Source organism: Papaver somniferum, chromosome 3, assembly GCF_003573695.1.
Source record: "Papaver somniferum cultivar HN1 chromosome 3, ASM357369v1, whole genome shotgun sequence".
Lineage (NCBI taxonomy): Eukaryota > Viridiplantae > Streptophyta > Magnoliopsida > Ranunculales > Papaveraceae > Papaver > Papaver somniferum.
The window spans coordinates 13,119,423-13,142,653 of record NC_039360.1 but is presented as its reverse complement, the minus strand read 5'-3'; the positions used below and the strand labels follow the sequence as shown (position 1 = coordinate 13,142,653).

The window sequence follows — 23,231 nt, the reverse complement described above, 5'->3', positions numbered from 1 at the left end:
TTACTTCTACTTGAGTTCTCTTTATTACTTTGGGAAGCATTTAAGATCATTTTAACAACCACCACTTAATACAAAACAATCACACGTTACCCCTTGGATGTAGACGAAAGTCGAACCACGAAATCCTTTATGTCTCTTAATAACTTAGAAGCAATTACATTATATTTGTGTTGATCGTTATCATTATTCTTTTTTTTTTAACACCATTTATAACTAAACAATATCAATTCAACTGAGATATCATCACTACTTAGTATTAGATTCTCTGAGATATCATCATTACTAATAATAATCACACTTAGGAAAGAAAATTGCTTTCGCGTTTTCTTTGCTGCTACGAGGCAACGAGCAGAGCCAAGTTTTCGAGAGATGGTGCAAAAATTATCCTCACCTATTTTAAGGAGTGCAAAGTAGGAATTTGACACTATTGGGTTACGCTAGCTCCGCCCTTGAACAGTGGGATTCGTTGGGTGGTGCTTCCGAAACAGTACATATTTGTTTGCTTTAAATCGTAATTTAAATATCTGTTGGTGTTCCCTACAGTCCCGGTGATCGATTCTCATTCAATTATTATGAATTTTACTGTGAGGTGAGAGTGAAAGAGAATATTGAAACATGAGAAATAGTAATATCCCCTTTATTTATTGCACGATGAGGAAAGTTACAATACTACATGCCGAACAACCACATGCATGTACGAGGATACATAGGACGAACCAACTTAAGCGCACACACAAATATTCATATTAATTCACCAAATCAACACTTAATTCTGGCCAACCGAGATTCATTAATTTAAACCAGCCAGATGTGGACTCAATTGAGCTTAATCATCAGGGCTTTTCTGGAAAGACTGCAATAAGCTCAAAAACGAATAGTTAGTTAGTCATATGGATAGAATTAATACACTTCTCATCACATTTATACACTGATGAAATGAAAGTCAAATAGAACATACGTTATGTGATCAAATGTACTACCTCCGATCCTAATTCGATGACCTAGTTAAAATTTACTAGTAAATTTAAAAATAATTTATTTCTCAAACTATACAACGGATTTTCGTCATCTTCGTATCATCGGAAAGCATTTTAAAACACATATCTAATGAATATAAATATGACTATCAAATTTTACATATTTCTTATAATAATATTAATCTATCACTCCACTTATTTATGGTATAAGTCATCTAATTAGGGACGGAAGGAGTATAACAAAAAGGTACTATCTTCTTACTTGAACATCCTTCTAGACGAAACAGGGACTATAGCCATACTTGCAGAATAAGAAATTTAAAAGTCTCGCAAAAGCTACAGAACTTTAGTACTATATTTTTCTTGTTCTTGGTTATTTGTTGATGAGTTTATGAAGATCATAGGTAGGTTTTATAGTTTCAGGGAAAAGGAAATCCAAAGTCTTTGTTGGTCTTTGCTCCTAGTAATAAATGTATAGTAAAGATACATAACGTTATCTCTTTGGTAAAAAAAGAAAAGAACATTATGTAAAGAAAAGTCATCTCTTTTATCATGAATATTTTTGGCATCATTTTTGTGGGATCACGTTCTAGAAATACTAAGAAATTGATACCTAAAATTTTGATCGAGCAAAAGGCTAGTCGGATTGGCTGGTTATAATTTATGAGTTTCTCTTCTGGATTTGAAAAAAGAGAGGACCATTGGGGCTACGTAAAGGTCGGCCGGTTCGGTTTTCAAGTAAAGTTGTAGACCCAACCACAGATAGTATAGTATGGTTTAAGAATTCAAAACCATAATAAAATTGCTCAATTTCTGGTTCGGTTTGGTCGGTTTTGATGTTTTATCCGATTTTAGATTTTTTCCTAAAATCTTAGGGAAAAAGAAAAAAAAAATAAACAAATTTAGTTCAACAAATAAATAAAAAATTATATATAAAAATTTTCAAATTTTAAACCTAAATTTAATTCTCTTCTCCTCTCTCTTTCTCCTCCCTTTCTCAAAAGTAAAAAAAACTTTGAGCTGCCTTGCTCAGATCTGGTCCAAAATGACCAAATCTGAGCAAGAATGCTTTTTCTTTTAAAGTTTTTGGTAGAAGGTGATGAATAAGATGTTTTTACATCGTTTCCGGTGTCGTTTGACACATATTTCTTCACCATTTTGGAGCGATTTTTCTTCGTCGTTGTGGGGCGAGTTCTTCAAGTTTTAATGGCTGGTTCGTGGCTTGCTTTTCTCGATTTAAAAACATCAACGGTTCATCACTACATCGTTTTCAATCAACATCCGTATTTGTGTCGACCGACATATTCATGGGAAAATTACTCCTTTGTTTTAGGAGCATCTCTTATCCAAGAAGACTACAATCTGATTAAATGGTCGGAAATCATTTCCGGATCTACCATCATCTCTCCTTTATACATAAAAAGAAATTGGATATATTTACGGTTTATTGCTCTTTTTCTTCGCGATCTACTTGTAATTGATATCCTTATTTGTATTAGGGTATTGATTATCTTGTATTTTGATGTTTTTGTTATTTTTGTAAGCGAGCATGTAATGTATGTTTTGATTTGAATAAATTGAAATATGCTGATTGTCCAAAAAAATAAAAAAAAAAATGAAACCTAAATTTAATGGCATACATGTTCGTTAAAAATTATAAACAAATTAATCAAAATTAAGTGACATAATATAAACCTAACTTTTATTGTAGAAGTAGATAAATCTTTATTGTTAGCAGCATTAGTCTCAAAATTGATCAATCAAACAACAAACAAAAGAACTTCCAGATAAACAAATAATTTAATGCCAAAAAAAATAATTAAGATTGGATAATAAAATCATCCTGTACAAATGATGGATTTTTAGTGTCTAGTTTCTCAAAAAAAGAAAAGAAAAAAAAATTGATTCTTCTTCTTTCATTATTATTCATGCACAACACTAACTAAAAGTAGTAAACCAAATCTTCGTTATTATTTATGTACAAGACTAACTGAAAGTAATAAGACAAATAGTGGATCAATTATTTGCAGAAGTGATAAGACAATTTATTTATGTACCAGGCTAACTGACATTTGACATCTTCTTTATGCATCAATTATAGAGTCGAACTCCACTGTTGTTGATATAAGTTACATATTTTTGTAGAAGAATACGAAGGTTTTGGTGGTGGTTACATAGCAGTTGCCGTGGTGACGAAGATGGTGGATGGCGGTAGAGTGGTTGCTGAAATGATGAGGGTACCTAATACACCATAATTTTCTCGATATCAACCTATTCAAAACACACTTTGTGTGGCCTAATATAGATAGAAACTGTGAAGAAGATAACAACCAAAAGATGTACACTTGGTATATAGTCAAAGTTCGAAACTAAGCGAACTATGAGACCAAACCAACTGTTTGATTAACGTACTAGTGTATTTACTTCAATTATAAAGACAAATCTACATAATACAGAAATAAAGTAGATACCCGACACAAAATATTTTGTTAACGAGGAAACCGCAAATGCAGAAATAATATGAGACCTAGTTCAGTTTTGAATACTCTCAAAATTAAGCCGTTATACAAAGATTACTACTGTTAGAGCACTGCTCGGTCGAACTCGCATGCGTTGCTATCTCAAGCATGTTTTTCAATGTTAGTGATCAAAACAATAAGTCTTGATTTCTAATCTACTTATAGATGTCACGGACTAGGACATAGATTGTGTAGTTGAGCCTTAGACTTCACGGCGTTCATCATTTGAAGACGAAGAACTACTAAGGAGAGCTTGTGCAACTTCATCAACAAAAGGTATGTGGAGACTAAAACTCATCTATCGATTGGAAAGTCTATTTCTACTTTATCTCCTATATTGAGATATAAGTCGTGTTACGATATAGTTTTCTATTATACACATTTGAGATTTCGAGCTGAGTTTAACTCGCTTACATATTTCTCGTAATATGTGTTGGCAAGCTTTCGCTTCGACCAAGTTCATCTTATATTCTTGACGCAAGTCAAAAGATGATCATGTGAAAATTGTCGAGTAACATCTTACATGGTTTGTTGATACAATCATCGGGTGTAGACTTGGAATGTTTCGTTATGATTATTCCAATAACTTGAAAATTGCTTTGATGCTAATAGTGTGTGAAAACATCTATTGTCATCCTCTAAGAAAGTTTCAACGATTGAAATAAGAGTTTAGAACACTTAACCATTATTGGATATGACATGTTGTGTACTCTTGCAAATATGTAATCCATGTCCGGGAACCATAGTATGCGTACCCGTACGCGTATCTGTTGGCTTGAGAAATCCGGGAACCTAAGTATGCAAACCCATTTGCGTACTGACGCAAGGTTCATGTCTGAATATTCCTTCTGGGATTGGAAGTACGCGTACTCGTTTGCGTACTGGAGAAACCCAATCTTGGTCCGGGTATTTCAAGTATCCGCACCCGTTTGCATACTTGAAGGTTAAAATTCTAGAATCGGTTGTGTACATGAACTTAAACATTTATATAATAAGGAATGCAATCTTTGCAAACCGTGGATATAATTGTTCATGATTTGATTCAAGTGAATCAAACCGATTTTCTTCAATTGTGTTCTTGTATACGTCCATGCGAATATAACAATTGAACAACTCTTTAACTAGTTTCATTTGAGTCATTTGGACTAGTTGTGGTTAAGATGAACAAGGTTGATATGAGAGTGATCATATGGCTAACTTCGACTAACTATTATTTAGCCAACATGGTGTACATGTTTAGTTACGGTTACATAAACCTAAATGAGGGTACATTTCATTTGTGTGTAACAAGCTAAGTTCGATCTAACGGTTGAACAATATTAGCTTGGTTGAATCAGGTTTTTCATCTAATGTTGAATATTGAATTCTTTGTTACCAAGGTCACTTAGATTGCAAACCTTGATTTGAAAACTATATGAAGGATAACTATTGCAACTGGGAAACCTAATCCCCACACTTTTGTGTGTTCCTAGTTGCATAGCTAGAGTCAATTCTCCTTTAACCTTAGGTTTCTCACGAGACCCCGTATGTTAATGACTTAAAGACTTTATTGGGATTGTGAAGCCAGACCAGTCTATTTTCTATGTAGTTGCGTGATCTGATCTTGCTGTTTCTATCATGACTGAGTGCAATCGTAAGATTGGTTTGAGATTTATATCTCTGGTAGACAAGATAGAAAAATAATCACAAACACCTTCGTCTCATCATTTGTGATTCCGAAATATCTTGTTTCGCTAATCAATTAAGATTATTGTGAGGTGATTGATAATACTAGGTTGTTCTTCGGGAATATAAGACCGGTTTATCAATTGGTTCCTGTTGACTTTGATTTATCAAAAGACGGAACAAAACTGTAGGTATTTCTGTGGGAGACAAATTTATCTATTCCAATAGACTTTTCTTTGTGAGAAGGATTTGTTAATCAAGTCTTCGAATTTGTGTCGTAGAAACTCTTAGTTGTGGGTGAGATCAGCTAAGGGAATCAAGTGCGTAGTATCCTGCTGGGATCAGAGACGTAAGCAACGCAACTATACCTTGAATCCGTGTAAGATTGATTAGGTTTCAACTACAGTTCAGTCAAAAGTTCATTGGTATTAAGATAGTGTCTGTAGCGGCTTAATACAATGTGGTTTTCAAAGTTGGACTAGGTCCCGGGGTGTTTCTGCATTTGCGGTTTTCCTCATTAACAAAATTCTGGTGTCTGTGTTATTTCTTTTCCGCATTATATTTTTTTTATATAATTGAAATATCATAGGTTTGCATTGTATCGATCAATTAAGAAATCCAACCTTTGGTTGTTGATTGAAATTGATTGATCCTTGAACATTGGTCTTTAGTACCGTTCAAGTTACTTCTCTTATATTCAATCAAGCTCGCAAATTTCTATTTGTTGATTGTAGATTGAATTGAGAAATAGAGATATAAACTCTTGTATATGCTTTTCTCTAGATTGAGTATGACTGTCTAGTTGATTCTCTAGAAAGTTTATTGGAGCAAGTCCTCTCAGTTGTCAAACGAATTGTTGGGTGTAGTTGTTATACCCCCGCATTTTCAATTGGTATCAGAGCAAGCAAATACTATAAACCTAATAAGTTTGTGTTTGACTGATCCTTAAAAGTTTTGCCTTATGGTAAATTTCTTTGGGAAACTTGCTCTCGGCATCTGTAACGCACGCCAAAACCTCTTGGAGATTGTTCAAAGATTATTATGGATCAAACCTATGGTTTCTCATGATAATACCATTACATCTAAGACTTTGGAAAACTTAGATGATGTGAAACAATCTAAAGAAAAAATTAAAAAGAAAGGAAAGTTGAGAAAACGTTCTTTACGCTCAAAAATATGGAATCTCACTAGAATAACTCTTAATATTTTTGAGGAGTACTATCGTGATGGGTCAATTGACAAAGATCTATTTGGAGCATTTGAAAACGTTTTTAGATTCTTAGAAAAGCTTAATTCAGTTAAGAAAAAGAATCGATCCGATAAAAGTTTGGTACATGTCAAATCATGCAATCATGATGTGCGAACTAAACATATTATCAACACAAGTAGGTCCAATGAAACGAGTTCTTGTGGTATTAATACTGGCTTAAGATATTGGAAAAATCTACTTTCTGGCCATATGAAAACAAAGATAGAAAGCTCTGTTAACCCTGATTATCATCATTACTATGATTATATCACTGGTCCTGATCACAAATATCAACCATAAATGGTGCATGAGGATCTCTTTGCACATCTTGCCACTTGGTAACTTGCTTGGCACTACCCCATTGGTATATATCTTGATATGGGGCAAGAAATGTTTTGATTTGTGTATTTTTGGGTTAATTTTGTCCTTCTTATGATATTTGAATAAGCTTTCTACGGCACCGTCTTTTCTAATGAATGTGTGTTTTCACGAGATGCACAACCTTGGTGTTTGAACATCAAAGAAAATCATGTATTCCTTTGTGGGTCGCGGTTCAGAAACGGGTCCAAGCCCATTGGAGAGTATATAAAGAAGCAGTACGCGTACCTTCTTCCTGCTCCCATCTTGTCCGCGTTCGTGAACATTCTAGGGTTCATGAATTTCCTCCATTAAATCATCTTTGGATAAAAATAAGAAAAAGGGTGTTTAAGTTTCATTCCAAGTAACTGTTTTCCTCCTTTTTTCTTTCCAATTTCTATATATCATGGTGAATTTCAAGGTTTCAAAAAGAATTTCAAAAAATTTGGATACTTCATCATCTAGCATGAATTTTCCTATAGATCAAAATTCTCTTAGGATTAGATTTTTCAATGATTCTTGTGCTAGAGTTTTTGAAAGGATCTCATCTAATGGATTTATTCTAGAAAAGAAATTGGATTTTTCTAGTGGATATAAAGAGGATTGAATTTGTTTTCAAAAATTCAACATTGGAAACATCTTTGATGGTCTTGGTGAAGGTTTTGACACTCTTACAAGAATCTTTTATGCTAACATCTATGATGTTAATCATGATGACATGGAATTCAAGACCATGGTTAATAGACAAAGGATTCATATAAATAGAGAGTTGATTTCAAGAATTACTAATATTTCCTTTTCGCCTTCCAAGATCTAGTCGTTAAAGACCTTCTTATGAAACCATCTCTCTTGGTCTCTGTGGTAAGAGTGTTGTATGGAATGAAGGAAAGTTTCCTACTAATAATCTTAATCTTGTCTTGAGGTCCTTTGGTAAACTTGGTATATCAAATCTTTGTCCCTCCACGATTGAGAATTCTCGTTGGAGTTGTGCGTTTGCGGAAATGGTCTATTTTCTTGTTTTGGGAACTCAAGGTCTCGACATTCGTGGGTTCATCATATATCAAATGATGTCGATAATGTCTACCAACAAGAAGCTAGGATATCCTTGCTTGATTGAGCGAATTTGTCGCACTTTCTCTATAGATCCGATTGGGAACTCTATTGGAACTCCCAATCTAGTCCGCCCTTGTACTTTCAAACGTATGAAGGAAAACGCTTGCAAGAGACAAAGAAGCGACACACTTGATGGCACATGTGATTCCACCTCCATGAATTTTCTTCATCAAATTCTCAAAGATGTTGATAAGATTAGTGCAAAGGTAAAGTGTGTGCAAGAACAATTACTTGTGATTGCTACAAAGTTTCCAGAAATCAAGGTTGACATGGATATGATTCAAGGCACTCTTATGGTCTCCAATGATGAAGATGATGACTAACTTTTTGTGCTTTATCGATTGTTTTTTTTTTTTTTTTTTTTTGAGTTGCTTTTGATTTTGTCTAGAATTTTATTCTTGAGTTTTTTTTAAGAAGGATAACTAGGGTTTGGAATAGCCATTATTGTGAGTACACATAGCTATGTCCAACGTTTTCATCTTCAATGTTTTTAGATTTATTTGTTTAAATTCTAAAGATTTTTTTTGGAAGATGATTTTTGCAGTATTAATCTTTATGGTTTCATATATTGCAAAAATTTTATGGGATATGTTGTTTACGTCCGTGAACCTTGACTGTCCCATACTTGTTCAAAAGTTAGCTCTATTATATGTCGGTATGAAAGTATTGATAAAAGATATAATGAACTTTTGAATACAAAAGTTAAGCCTTTTATGTCATTATGCAAATATTGATGGAAGAAAGGATGAATTTTTGTTTACAAAGATTAAGTCTATTATATGTCGTTGTGCAAATAGTGATAAAAACAAAATGAATCTCTGTTTATTCCGCAGTATTGGTCTTTACCTGATCCATATCTTTGTGCATATACTGTGTTGCTCCATAAGTTCTCTTATGTTGAGCATGACCAATTGAATTGATAATTTTTATGGCTAATTCAATTGAGATTTTTGGATACAAATTCATGTTCTCATATGATTTGATTATGTCCAAAGAAATCCTTCTTTTCTCGTAAAAATAAGATCGCTCTTGTTGTTCTTTCGGGAATGAAATTTTATGGGGGGTGAGTTCTTTCTGAAGTTGTGCTTAATTGCCAAATCTTTGTGGGGAGTGCGACTGTGGAATATTGTAGGGGTTATCTTGTATCTTTATAAACTCCTTGATAAATGCATTTAGGTTAGACTATATGATTGCATCTAAACAAGTTTGTATGTTATTCTCTTTTGTTCATGAAGTATCTCTATGAAAATTTCATGAGGATCCCACTAGTTTTCGTACCTTTTCCAATTCATATTGACAAAAAGGGGGAGAATTAATGTGTAGTTTCATACTAAAAATACATATGGTTTATGGATCATTATGTAAGGGGGAGTGGTTTTCATGTCGAGATGAAGTATTGACTAAAGGGGAGTGATACATATCACCGTAGTATTGTTGTCAAAGTTGTGATACAATTGAACTTTGATGTTGTGTAATGATACTATGATACCGTATAACAGTGATTGAGAGCATTTGTTTTCTCATTGTTATCTCTACGGATCTACAACAACTATGATGTTGAGTTGAACACGTTTAGAATCATGAGTACTTGGAAGTGACGAATATTTCGAGTCGTGTTGAAGATGCCAAGGAGATCAAGCATTTGGATGAGAAGCTACAAAGTTTTATTTATTTGGTAATCCATATGTATTGGTAGTTTTGTCACTAAAATTGACAAAGGGGGAAATTGTTAGAGCACTGCTCGGTCGAACTCGCATGCGTTGCTATCTCAAGCATGTTTGTCAATGCTAGTGATCAAAACTATAAGTCTTGATTTTTATTCTACTTATAGATGTCTCGGACTAGGACATAGATTGTGTTATTGAGCCTTAGACTTCACGGCATTCATCAACTGAAGACGAAGAACTACTAAGGAGAGCTTGTGGAACTTCATCAACAAAAGATATGTGGAGACTAAAACTCATCTATCACTTGGAAAGTCTATTTCCACTCTACCTCCTATATTGAGACATAAGTCGTGTTACGATATAGTTTTCTATTATACACATTGGAGATTTCGAGCTGAGTTTAACTCGCTTATATATATCTCGGAATATGTGTTGGCAAGCTTTTGTTTAGACCAAGTTCATCTTATATTCTTAATGCCAGTCAAAAGATGATCATGTGAAACTTTCCGAGTAACATCTTACATGGTTTGTGTGATACAATTATTTGGTATAGACTTGGAATGTTTCGTTATGATTATTCCAATAACTTGAAAATTGCTTTGATGCTAATAGTATTTGAAAACGGCTATTGTCATCCTCTAAGAAAGTTTCAATGATTGACATAAGAGCTTAGAACACTTAACCATTATTGGATATGACATGTTGTGCACTCCTGCAAATATGTAATCCATGTCCGGGAACCATAGTATGTGTACTCGTACGCGTACCTGTTGGCTTGAGAAATCTGGAAACCTAAGTATGAACACCCGTTCGCGTACTAGAGCAAGGTTCATGTACCCCGAATATTTATGATGGGATTGGAAGTACGCGTACCCGTTTGCGTACTGGCGAAACCCAATCTTGGTCCGGTTATTTCAAGTATGTGTACCCGTTTGCATACTTGAAGGCTAAAGTTCTAAAATCGGTTGTGTACATGAACTTAAACCTTTATATAATAAGGAATGCAATCTTTTCAAACCGTGGATATAATTTTCACGAATTGATTCAAGTGAATCAAACCGATTTTGCTTCAATTGTGTTCTTGTATACGTCTATGAGAATATAACAATTGAACAACTCTTTAACTAGTTTCATTTGAGTCATTTGGACTAGTTATGGTTAAGATGAACAAGGTTGATATGAGAGTGATCATATGGCTAACTTCGGTTAACTATTGTCGAGCCAACATGGTTTACACGTTTAGGTACGGTTACATAAACCTAAATGAGGGTACATTTCATTTGTGTGTAACAAGCTAAGTTCAATCTAAAAGTTGAAAGATATTAGTTTGGTTGAATCGGGTTTTTTATCTAACGGTGAATATTGAATGTTTTGTTATCAAGGTAACTTAAATTGCAAACCCTTATTTGAAAACTATATAAAGGAGAACTCTAGCAACTGGGAAACCTAATAACCACACTTCCGTGTGTTACTAGTTGCATAGATAGAGTCGATTCTCCTTTAACCTTAGGTTTCTCACGAGACCCCGTAGGTTAACGACTTAAAGACTTCATTGGGATTGTGCAGCCAGACCCAACTATTTTCTCTGCAGTTGCGTGATCTGATCTTGCTGTTTCTATCGTGACTGAGTGCAGTCGTAAGATTGGCTTGAGATTTATATCTCCGATATGCAAGATATAAAAGTAATCACAAACACCTTCGTCTCATCGTTATTGATTCCAGAATATATTGTTTCGTTAATCGATTAAGATAATTGTGAGGTGATTGATAATACTAGGTTGTTCTTCAGGAATATAAGACTGGTTTATCAATTGGTTCTTGTTCACCTTGATTTATCAAAAGACGGAATAAAACTCATAGGTATTTCTGTGGGAGACAGATTTATCTATTCCAATAGACTTTTATGTGCGAGACAGATTTGTATATCAAGTCTTCGACTTTGGGTCGTATCAACTCTTGGTTGTGTGTGAGATCAGCTAAGGGAATCAAGTGTGTAGTATCCTGCTGGGATCAGAGACGTAAGGAACGCAACTATACCTTGAATCAGTGTGAGATTGATTAGGGTTCAAATACAGTCCAGTCCGAAGTTCAAGTATAGTAGGATAGTGTCTGTAGCGGCTTAATACAACGTGGTGTTAAAAGATGGACTAGGTCCCGAGGTTTTTATGCATTTGCGGGTTTCCTCTTTAACAAAATTCCGGTGTCTGTGTTATTTCTTTTCCGCATTATATTTCTTTATATAATTGAAATATCAAAGGTTGTGCGTTGTATCGATCAATTAGGAAATCCAACCTTTGGTTGTTGATTGAAATTGATTGATCCTTGAACATTGGTCTTTGGTACCGTTCAAGTTATTTCTAATATATTCAATCGGTCTCGCAAATTTCTATTTGCTGATTGCAGATTGAGTTGAGAAATAGAGATATAAATTTTTGTATATGCTTTTCTCTAGATTGAGTCTGACTGTCTAGTTGATTCTCTAGAAAGTATATTGGAGTAAGTCCTCTCAGATTTCCAAATAAATTGTTGGGTGTGGTTGTTATACCCCCTGCATTTTCAACTACCAACTTCGAATAGTTTAACCATGTAAACTACTTACTCCAAGTTATACAGTTGTTTCAGTATCCTAAGCCTACCACCAATCTGGTATACGCACGTGAATCCTAAGATAAAGTCCATTATCTTAAGTCGCTTCACCTGCTATGAAGACTTCTAGCACCCAATTCCTTTGGATTGTATTCCAAAATAGTAAACGACTAACCTATTTTCGGTATCAATCTCCCAGATCAACAAGTTAATCGAGATAAGCTGAGTTACGAAGGTTATTTCGTTTAATCAATATAAACTCCTTTGTATCAATTAGATAAACTGAGATATAAAGACTATCAAAGATGATCAATCTTAGTTAGTAACCTATTAATTGTAGATCTCATAGAGAAATACCAATAAATAGATTACCGATTTATACAACAAGCTATATGGTTCCTGTCAAGATAAACGAGCTTGTCGGATCCTAGTCAATCAAGTATGCAGTAAGTATAATCACAAATAAATACCAATAAGAAAATCTTCTAGTCTTCAAATCTTAAATCTTCAAGGTACCTGCACAAACAACTTGACTCCCTTGTGATCGACCATGCACCGAACGGAGTCAGTTAATAATGAATTATCACAAGTCCTATCTTTAGATCTTGAATCAAAAGATCATATCTGAAATCGTCGATCTTTATTCTAGTTCGAGTGACCTTATATCAGAAAAGTAGGATCGCTAATAAACAAACTAGGTGATATCAAGGTTCAAGTATGTAGTTCGTCAATCAAAAGTACAAAATAATTCATTGATTAATGTCTTTAATTAATTCATTGATTAATTTATTACTCTTCTCTCTCTTCCCTCCCCCTTCCTCTCACCTAAAAGAAAAAAAAAGTCCTAGAGCTTCCTTCATCATCTTATTCAGATAAGTCCTTCTGGACTAGATCTGAGCAAGAATTTTTAGCTTTTTATGAATAAAAATAATTTACTTTAGGTTTTATTTTTGGTATCTGTGGACACTTTTCTTCGCTTTTTGGTCGATATTTTCTTTGATTTTTTCTTCGCTCTAATAGCGACTCTTTCAAATCTTTGTGGTATTAATTTCTTGGTTTGCTATTTTCGAATCAGCAAGAACATCTATGATTCTGCTCGGCAGCGGTTTACATTCATCTTCACCAAGAGGGATTTAGGGCATCCAGAGTCATTTGAGATTTACAAGATTTTGGGAAAATATTTTATTTGGAGCATCTCTTATCGAAGAAGGTAACGTTTTAAATGGTTGGAATTGATTCCGGTTCACACCATCATTCATTACCACTGGATCTATGAAAATACAAAGATGGAGTTTATCGATCAGTAAGAATAATTGGATGTCTTTGCGGTTCATGCCTCTTTTTCTTTACAATGAACTTGTAATCGGTGTCGTCATTTGTATTTGGATTTTGATTATCTTGTATTTTCTTGCTTTTGATAATCTTTTGTTGCAAACAATCATGTAATCACTATTTTGGTTTGAATGAATTGAAATATGATTTTTCATATAAAAATAAAAAATCCAAAAATCTTCATAGCCCAATTTTTGAACAAAGACGTACATGACAGAATAGTTATCATCATGTAAAAGTGAATAAAAAAACAAAAAAAAAAGGAATAGTAGTAATAATATCTCCTTTATTTATTGCATGATGAGGAAAGGTACAACACTACGTACCCACCCACCACATACATGTAAGTGGATAATACATAGGACGAAAATACTTAAGAACACACACAAATATTCATATTAAGTCACCAAATCAACACTTAATTTTGGTCAAGCGAGATTGATTTACTTAAATAAACCAGCCAGATCTTGACTCAGTTGATCGTAAACTTCAGCGTTTCGGTAAACTTACTGCATAAGTTTCAAAATGAACCGATTAGTCATACATACGTATTACGGATAGATATCCACGAGAGGTGCAAAAATTAATGTCTTCTCTTCATTTATATTCTAGTGAAATAATTTAGATCGAAAAGCGTACGTGTATTCTCGAACTTAAAACAAAAAAAAAAAGTACCATCGTAAAAAAAGAAAAAGAAAAAAAAGGTACAACTTGCTTACCAACGGCCAAATGTTCATCGCCATCGCCGCGGAACATCCTTATAGCTGAAACGGGGCAATGGATTTCTTCAGTGAAAGCGAGGATACCCATACTCACACGATAAGAAATTTGAAAATAGAAATCTAGCAAGTATTGTTGTTGTTCTTGGTTCAGTTGATGAGTTTGTGAAGATCATAGATAGGGTATTTATAGCTTCATTTTTGAGTTATTATAATCTGGGAAATGGATATCCAAAGTCTTTGTTGGTCTTTGTTTCCTAAAAAAAAAAATGTATAGATACGTTGTGTAATAAAATAACATTATCTCTTTGGTAAAAAGGAAAACAAAAGTAACATTATTTGAGAAAGGTCGTCTCTTTTACCATGAATATTGTTTTTGGCATCATTTTTGTGGGATCACATTCCAGAAAGACTGAGCAATTGATAGCTAACATTAAGAACAGTGGAGCAACTGGGCTAGTAGTTATCATCAGCATGAATGTGTATGGGTACAATGACAATGCGTCATTTGGTTCCGGGTGCGCTATCGGAAGTTACTCGTGAACACAATGCGTCGTGTTACCGACTATATTCGAGGGAAATCATTATCAGTCGTACAATTGTAAATTCCAAAAGATAAAATGATTAGACTTCGACCTTGTTTGGTAAAATTTATAATTATAGATAATCATAAATTGATAAATGAATTTGATGTAATTATTTTTAAAATAAATTTTAGCAAACATTGTTTTCAAATAATTGATTATCTTAGAATGATGATCTCAAAAGGGAGAGGAAAGAACAATGATTTATGATTTTTTTTAGTCCTATGTTGTTTTTTTTGTCTCTCTTGATAGTTTAGAGAAAATAAGAAGAAAACATTCAATTTGAGTTTGTTAGAAAGAATAATCGATTATAATAAATTTTCAAAAAAAACTTTTTTCTGTTTATGAAAATAATGATTTTTTTCTATTATGATTAAAATAATCAATTACTATAATGGTTACCAAATACATATAGAATCCATTATAATCTGCATAATAGATTATGGGCTGATAATCCATTAAAATAATGGTTACCAAACAGCCCCTTCAAGATGTGTAATGTCAGCTTATTTTTTGGTGATGTGGTTGATGCGAGAAGTAAACGTTTCTCATGCAGCTTAAGAATAGATTCCAGTTAATTGCAGTTGAGTTGATTTTCACGAGTTACTTCTAAACTCTAAAATCTTCTATCTAGTTTTGCATGGCTTCTAATAGGAACACCGTTGTATTGGTGACGGTAATAAAATTTTGGCACCCTTTCATATAATCTAACATCTTCCATTAGTAATGTTGTAGTTTTGTTGCCCAGTCAAAAGCTATTGTGGCTCCTTTTACATCTAAAGTTTGCTTCTTTCCGATTGATTTTGCTTCCAAAATCGATAAACATTACACCAATTCCTAAAGTGTTATTTTGTTCCTATGTTACAGGAAAACATAATTAGTATTTTCAAATAGATATTAGTATTTTCAAAGAGATAATTAGGAGATTCTCATTTATTTTTGAACATACATGTTGTTTCCCATCAGACACCATGAATACCTATTGGAGATGTACAACCATATCCATTTAATGGATGTGATGTGAATTCTATGTATGTAATGGTGATTGATTCCCATTCAATTATGTTTTCTCTCTAATGTAAAATATCATGAGAAACTCTAAGTTGTATGTTCTTAGTCGAATCAAGAGAGTACAATCCACGAATTTCGATCATAGTGTTAAGGCTTCATTGTGTTATGGAGGTATTGTAGGGTAAAAACTGATTCCGTTGAAAATGGTAATTGGGTGTTCGGCCGAGAAACGAGTCTAAACCCTAAATAAAATGTACTGCACATGAGTACTTTAGATTCGAGAGATCAATAAACCAAGAAATGGTCGTTCCAGATTCAATTCGGTCACACGGGAAGGAGAAGGGTTGATCCTACGGAAGGAAGCAGAGAAGATGTTGAGATCAGAGTGATAATCACTGTCATGTGTGGTTGTTTATGACTTGTATCAGAATGTAGAACCTGCTTGCAGAATGTAAGTTGTAAGTTCCGGATGATTTCTGAGTACTTGTGTTGGTAACAAAAAGGCTCTTGTTGGTTGAAATATATTGAAAACCTATTTATACAAGTCATAGTTGAACACACTGATCACATATGAAGTGGAGGTAGTTGAGTAGTGGAGGAGTGGGGATCGTGTAAAATGACAAGAACCATGTCCCTGTCATGAAAGGAAGAACAGTCAACTTTACACCCACTACTCCTTTACCGCTATCAACCGTCCGCCTTTCCTGACACTTTCTCGTAATGGACGTGTTGCACGCCGCACGCTGTAAACCGCAGACCAATACCCTGATGAGTATCCCCCAGTTTGTGAAATGTTTGATGTCTCGAGTATTCTCGTAGGAAATATGGAGCAAGTTACATGAAGAGTGGAACAAGTCCTTCATGGTAGTTGCTGAGTGGATCTTGCTGGCAAGACCTGATAATTTCGACCAATCACGCGCAGGCTAGGCGATAGGTGGTCATATGTGATAAGTCAAGTTGTGTAAATGAGACTTGCCGCGAGTTAGCACTCAAAAATATCATATGGTACTTTTAGGTTAAATAAATAATTAAGTTATTTATTAAATCGATATTTATGAAATATCGTTTATAGTCAATGCACGTAAAGCATCGCTTTTAAGCAAGCAACTCAAATTAAATCTATATATAAGAGGTGCCTCTGTTAGTAGTGCAATCAACTTTCTTTGGTTGAGCGGTTGGAAGCCAAGTAAATCGACTGAAGAAAGCATGACCGACTTATAAATAAGGGGAGCAGCTGACAGCAATCATGGCGTCCCATTGGTCGCCAAGATTGGATCTAAGCCGGTCAAATCATCTAAAAAAGTTGGATGGTTGAGATGATTTTGCGGTATTTGTTGATTAGCGTTAATTTATTTAAGACTCTTATGAGTAGCGTGGTCAAACAACTTTGGGTAGCCGTCAGGAGTCGTATAAGTAGGCTGAGGACAGGCCGGTCGGTCCTCATGGAAGAGGGACTGCCGGTGATCACGATAACATCTCATTGGCTCCTTGAAATCAAATATAGGCCGGTCGATTTGACTGTCCAATTTGGATGGCCGAGATCGCTTTGCGGCAGTTACGTACTGCCATTGGTCAAATTCGAGACTTTTGCAGCCGTGTGACCGACATACTTTGGATAATCGGTTTACGTCATTGCTGATAGGTTTGAAGCAATGTGATTGGTCGGAGTTATACCTGAGCCGTCGGTGAGCATGTCCGCGCCTTGCTGGTCGCTTAAAATCGTATCCAGGTCGACCAATTCGTCTAGAAAAGTTGGACGGCCACGATTGATTTAAGACTGCCATATGCGGTCTTAATTTGATTAAAACCCTTTATTAACCGCGCGACTGACCTATTTTGGCTAGCGGTTATGATTGATGCTGGCAGACTATGAGAGTTCTGGTTGGTTGTAATATAGTGGTTACCATGGGACTTGTTCGGTCGTGTTTGACAGACCTAGGGTTATCTAACATATCTTACTAAGTTGTGTGGTCATGATCAATTTCCGACTGTTTTGGACGACCAAGATCTAATTTCTTAAGTATTGTAAGCACGTCGAGTAACATGCTTCCACTTTTAATTAAAACCGATGGTTACAACTTTGAAGCGATCGCCGGTCAGCAGCATGGGGCATGCCGACCGACAAGGAGGGGCGCCAGCTAGGGGAAACCGACCGGCCAAGTTGCCCGGTCGTGCCTCATTCTGCTACTTTCCAACTTAGTCGCGGATTCCTTTTTCTTATTTATTTCGCTTTTTGATAGATTTGATTCCTACTAGCTCCATGGTAGCTTAGTTTCCTGATTTGCCTAGGTTTGGTCTCGACCAATAGGAATCAAGATATTGTGTAGGCTCCGTTTTAGGGCGAAAACTTAATTTTTGTAAACTAGCATAAAATTAGGCCAAAAATTGATTTTTTGCGAGCTGACACAAAATTTAATCAACTTTAGTGAATTTTGCACGTTGGCATAAAATTGTTAATTTTTTTTGCTACTCTTTCTAGTAGCACGTTTTTCAGTGGCATGACTTGCGGTGTCTGTTGTGAAAATCTTAATCTGAACATTAAGGGAGAACATAGCATAAGATAAACGCTCTCCTACGAAAGAACACAAATTTAACATCAGTACTTAAGAGTTCAGCGGAGAACATAACATAAGATAAACGCTCGGCAAATCCTGCATTAATGAATAATGCAAGCAGGAGCTCAACAAAAATCTACAGAATATTGTGGGATTTTGCAATCAACACCATTCTAATTAAATTTTGTATATAAATATACTGAATTGCTCAGTGCATATTGTAAGCAGAGTGGCGTAAGCGCTCGTCAGCTTTAAATAACTCTTATTTCTTTGCAGAACAAGAGAACGTAAATTTAGAGTTTTACGGTTTTAGCCCTGGACTAAAAACCACCATCAAACGAATGTGTGCAATAATTCAATAACATATTATACTCGCGAATTTATTCAGAAAGATTATATCAATTGTTTAAAAATTAAGATTTATATAAAGTTGTAAATTCAGAAAAACAACTTCAGAAGAACAACACACCTAATTTTTAAACAAAAAATACTTTAAAGAACGTCTACGCAATATCAAGTGACAAAAGTGAAATAGGGAAGATATATAAGTTTTAGCATATTCTTAGGTATCTCTCTCCTCTTCTCCTCCGTTTAATGAAATCCTAGAATCCTAAAACTCATCCACTTATATTTTTCTATCTTGGAGCAGATCAACCTTGTTCTTGATCATCCATTTTCTTTTCTTTCTTTATTAGTTTTATCTTTAGTAATTATAGGTTTTGATTTGGATTTCATTTTGGAGACATTCAGATAGTTCATTGTGTCACAAATCATTTCAAAGTATCTTACGTGGCTATATGGGTTCGCATTTTCTAACCACCTAAAGGTACAAAACATGCCAATTGTCTCAGGTTTAATATCAAATTGGACCGAAGAAGCTGGTAGAATTACACCTGGGTCACGCACTACTATAGACAGGTTCAAACGATCCCTAAGGGTTTTGTTTGTGGGTAGATCACCGTCATTAACCATTTCGAAAAAAAATAGAAGTATTACCTAGATCTGTGTAACGGGTCGGACTCAAATCAAAAAGGTCGTTATCTCCAAGTCTATCTCCTACCCGTTTCCAACATCGCATACGCAAGAAAGAATACTAGTATTTAACAAGAAATTGTGCACATGCAAATGCTGGGGTTCATTAATATAAGTAAGTTTGGGTTACCTACAACAAAATATACCTTCAGTCAAAGACTAGTCACAGGTACAAGGCTGAGGTTGTGGAATTTCGACTGATAACGCCCAATGGGTTCAGCGGTACTTTTCCTAGTATTCGATGCCAGACAAAAATGCAGTTGGTGTGTGCGTTTTTTTTTCTAATAAAAAAATTAAAATGAAATAACAAAAGTATTTACAAATAAAGAAATAAAATAATTATGTACAAATAAATAAAGAGGAGGGATCCACTCACACTTTTATTGTCACACTATCTTACACGTTGGGTGTCATTTTTGCGAATTAAAACCAAACTGTAACGGATTTGAAGCTAATATTTTGAGGATATGTTCCTCTTACCAAGTTCTACATTCCTACCAAAAATGAGCGTATTCTGAGACGTATAACATCATCATCTACTACTTTGAAAATGAGCCGTTGAAAATCTATGGATTTTTGGTCGTCGAAATTAACACCGGTAGATTGTGAGGTTTTATATTTCGTAATGTGCTCATTTTTGGTAGGCATGTAGAAATTGGCAAGAGGTACATATCCTCAAAATATTAGATTCAAATCCATTACGGTTTGGTTTTAATTCGCAAAAATGACACCCGACGTGTGAGATAGTGTGATAATAAAAGTGTGAAGGGATCCTTCCTCATAAATAAAATCTTAAAAAAACACTACCTTATTTATAAAAATAAAATCTTGAGTACGCTACTTACCTTTTTGGTAGGAAAATCCACAATAAATGCGAAATATATAACATGCTCAACAAAGACAAGACTATACCCAAAGTGAAATTAAAGATTGAAATAAAATAAAATTCAATAACTAAGGAAAACCTAAAAAATAATGAGTAATAAAAATAAAAATTTAAAACCTAACCTAAAGGAAAGTCCGCGTCGGCAGCGCCAAAAACTGATTTAGTTTTTACAGTGGTAAGAAAGGGGTTTGATTCTCGGTCTTGTGAAGTTGTTGATTTTCAACTTGATGAAAGAAAATATCAAAACTCGCAAATAAAATAAAAGATAATGACAATATTGAGAGATTACTGGGAATCAGGATTCCACCAAACTCATATTCTATGGCTCAAATATTAATTCTTAAACAATTATAGATCCAAAAATAATAATCATTGACTCCAAATCTTTATCAAGGTAGATTTTATAAAACATCAATTGTAAGTGGGAAGCATAGGCTATCAAAACACTTAAGCTAAGCATAACCCATCAAACTAAATCACAACTAATTAATTTAAAATCATAATTCTAATTAAGTTAATGCAAAAGTCATAAAAATAATTAAATAAAATTACCACAATGATGAATATTGGCTTCCTCCGTCATCCCAGTGATGGGGTTTATCTCATCAAGTTGGAAACACACTCAAAATATTATTTTCATTGCTCAAAAGGTGTTTACAAAGAACAAAACAATAAAAAGAATAAATTGTGGTTGCAGAAAGTCTTTTGAAAGGAATATGATGTTGGTCGCTGAAGGAATACTGCAGTCGCAGAAGGTATTTTGCAAACAAAATAGTTACTGTTGAAGTATGATAGTTCCTGCAACTGTCTTCTACAAGCTTTCGTTCTTCAACTTCTTCTTCACCAGCAACAGGGAAGTTTCCTGTAACTTTGATTCCTTCTCTTTGTTACGCTCTAAACTAACCCCTAACACTCGACACCTCTTCCCTGACTACCCGCCAAGCCTTTTTATTCACCACAACAACCAAAATATCTCCTCATAAGTCGAGTTGATTCTCTTTCCTTTTCCAGCCGGTCATAGAGATTTTCTTTCTTTTTCTTCTTCTGCAACCGATTCTCACGCGTCTGATGTCGTCGACACACTCTTGCCGTATTGATTTCACGTCTTGGTTAGAGGAAAACTCTGCTATCCACGCGCCAATCTACCAAAAATATCACAGAGAATAATCAAGAATGTCTTCTTCCCCTGTTTCATCAAAACCTTAGTAGCCAGGAACGTGTAAACTCATCACGAATCTCAGTGAGAACCGCGAATTTGCGTTCCTCACTGAAAATCGTTATGGGAGCGCGCTCCAAACACGAGAGAAACGCGTTCCAAACAAAGGTGAATCGTGTCACTTAATACCCGTCAATTTCTCCAAGTTTTTTCTGTGTTAGTATTAGTTGTGAGTAGAAAACAGAGGAAACTAAAGTCAGGGAAGAAGAAGAAAGGAAAAAAATAATTAAGATATAGATTAAAGAGAAAAAAGAAGAAATAAAACGTCATTCTTTTGAGAGATCAAAGGCAGAAGTTGTGGGAGGGGAGGCGGAATATGAAAAAGACTGAAGGAAGATTTCGTATAAAACTAGGGTTTAGCACAAGCAAAAAAAAAGAGTTAGTTATGGGCCTAACTTAGCATATATTAGGCCCAACTGAGCTTATCTTAAACTATACATATAGCCCGTCCAGTAAAAACTTCGGCTACTAATTTATGTACCAACATGAAAACTAACAAAATAACTACTCCGCTTAAGTGAAATATATCTATAAAAAATTTTCCACTAAAAAGTAACTTGCGTTCCTGACTCGTTCCGCGAATTTCATTTTTTCAAAAATTTACGATTTTCGTTTCCGTCCACGTTTCCGTTCCCGACCCCATTCCCGCTCCTGGCTACTAAGATCAAAACTCCACGTGACAGCCTTTTTTTTTCCGATTCCAAGTGAACTACCAACCCTGTTTGTGTGTAAGCAAGCAATCTCATCTTATTCCCGTGCAAAACTCCAATTAAATCACTTCCAAGTCCGAACCAGTTAAACTCGGAGAAACAATTCTTCTTACCCGTCTTTTTCTACTTTTGAACGTGAAGAAGAGAATGCCCCTTAACCAAAACGGGGGTGCCAATAGCAACTGGGGTGTCCTTAGTAATTTGTGGGTGTAAATAGCAAAACTCATGGGGTGTAAATATAACTTTTCAGGGGTGCAAATAACACTTTTCTGGGGGATTCTCTAACATACTTCTGGGGTGCCTTTAACACTTCTTCTGGGTGCCTTTAGTAATTTTCTTCCAGAAGTCCAAACGTCAGTTTTCGAGAAACTTTTTTCCGCAAGAGTTTATTTCTCCAAAAATACCTACAAAGACATAAATACCAAATTAAGTACAAAAATAGGTACTAACAATATTTTATTTTTTTTATTTTTTTAGTGGGAATTATATAAATACCCTCAACTCTGACGGGTTGTACAAATACCCTTATGGGACAATAAAAGTACCCCTCTCTAATTATAGGCCCATCAGGGGTCCATCAGTATTTTTTTCTTTCCACATTTATCCTTCCTCCTTTAATCTTCGATTCCATATCCATCAACTTCTCCATCACCGTCTTTATTCAGAGAAAAAAAAAGATCGAAGTCCTACACCACCGTCTCCATCGCTACCACCACCATCTCCGTCGTCATCACAACCAACACCAGTGCCACCGCCACCGCCATCACCATCATTACCACCTACCACCACTACGGATGAAGAATACAGTGGAAAATCAATAACAAAAAAATTGATTTCATATCTGGAAAATATATTTCATCCATCACCACCACTGTTTCAGTATGATATCAATATAAAAAATCTACCTGAAGAATCATTCTAGTTTCAGATATGGTTATGATTTTGATATCGATTCAACCAGTCTCAATCTAATCTTCGATAATATCTATTTGAATTTTTTCAAATCTTCACCGGTAATTGATTTCAGTTGGTTTGTTTGATTTGGTTTTGATA

At 34.8% G+C, this 23,231-nt stretch overlaps 1 long non-coding RNA gene across 1 annotated transcript; it reads right to left on the bottom strand.

Annotated features, from left to right (window-relative positions):
- Window positions 1–13,731: 13,731 nt before the first annotated feature.
- On the bottom strand, window positions 13,732–14,356 carry LOC113360940. Its single transcript, XR_003364875.1, has 2 exons — window positions 14,185–14,356; window positions 13,732–13,974 (listed from the first exon to the last, which is right to left on the bottom strand). It is a non-coding gene; the product is annotated as an uncharacterized LOC113360940 (long non-coding RNA).
- Between the last annotated feature and the right edge of the window lie 8,875 nt (window positions 14,357–23,231).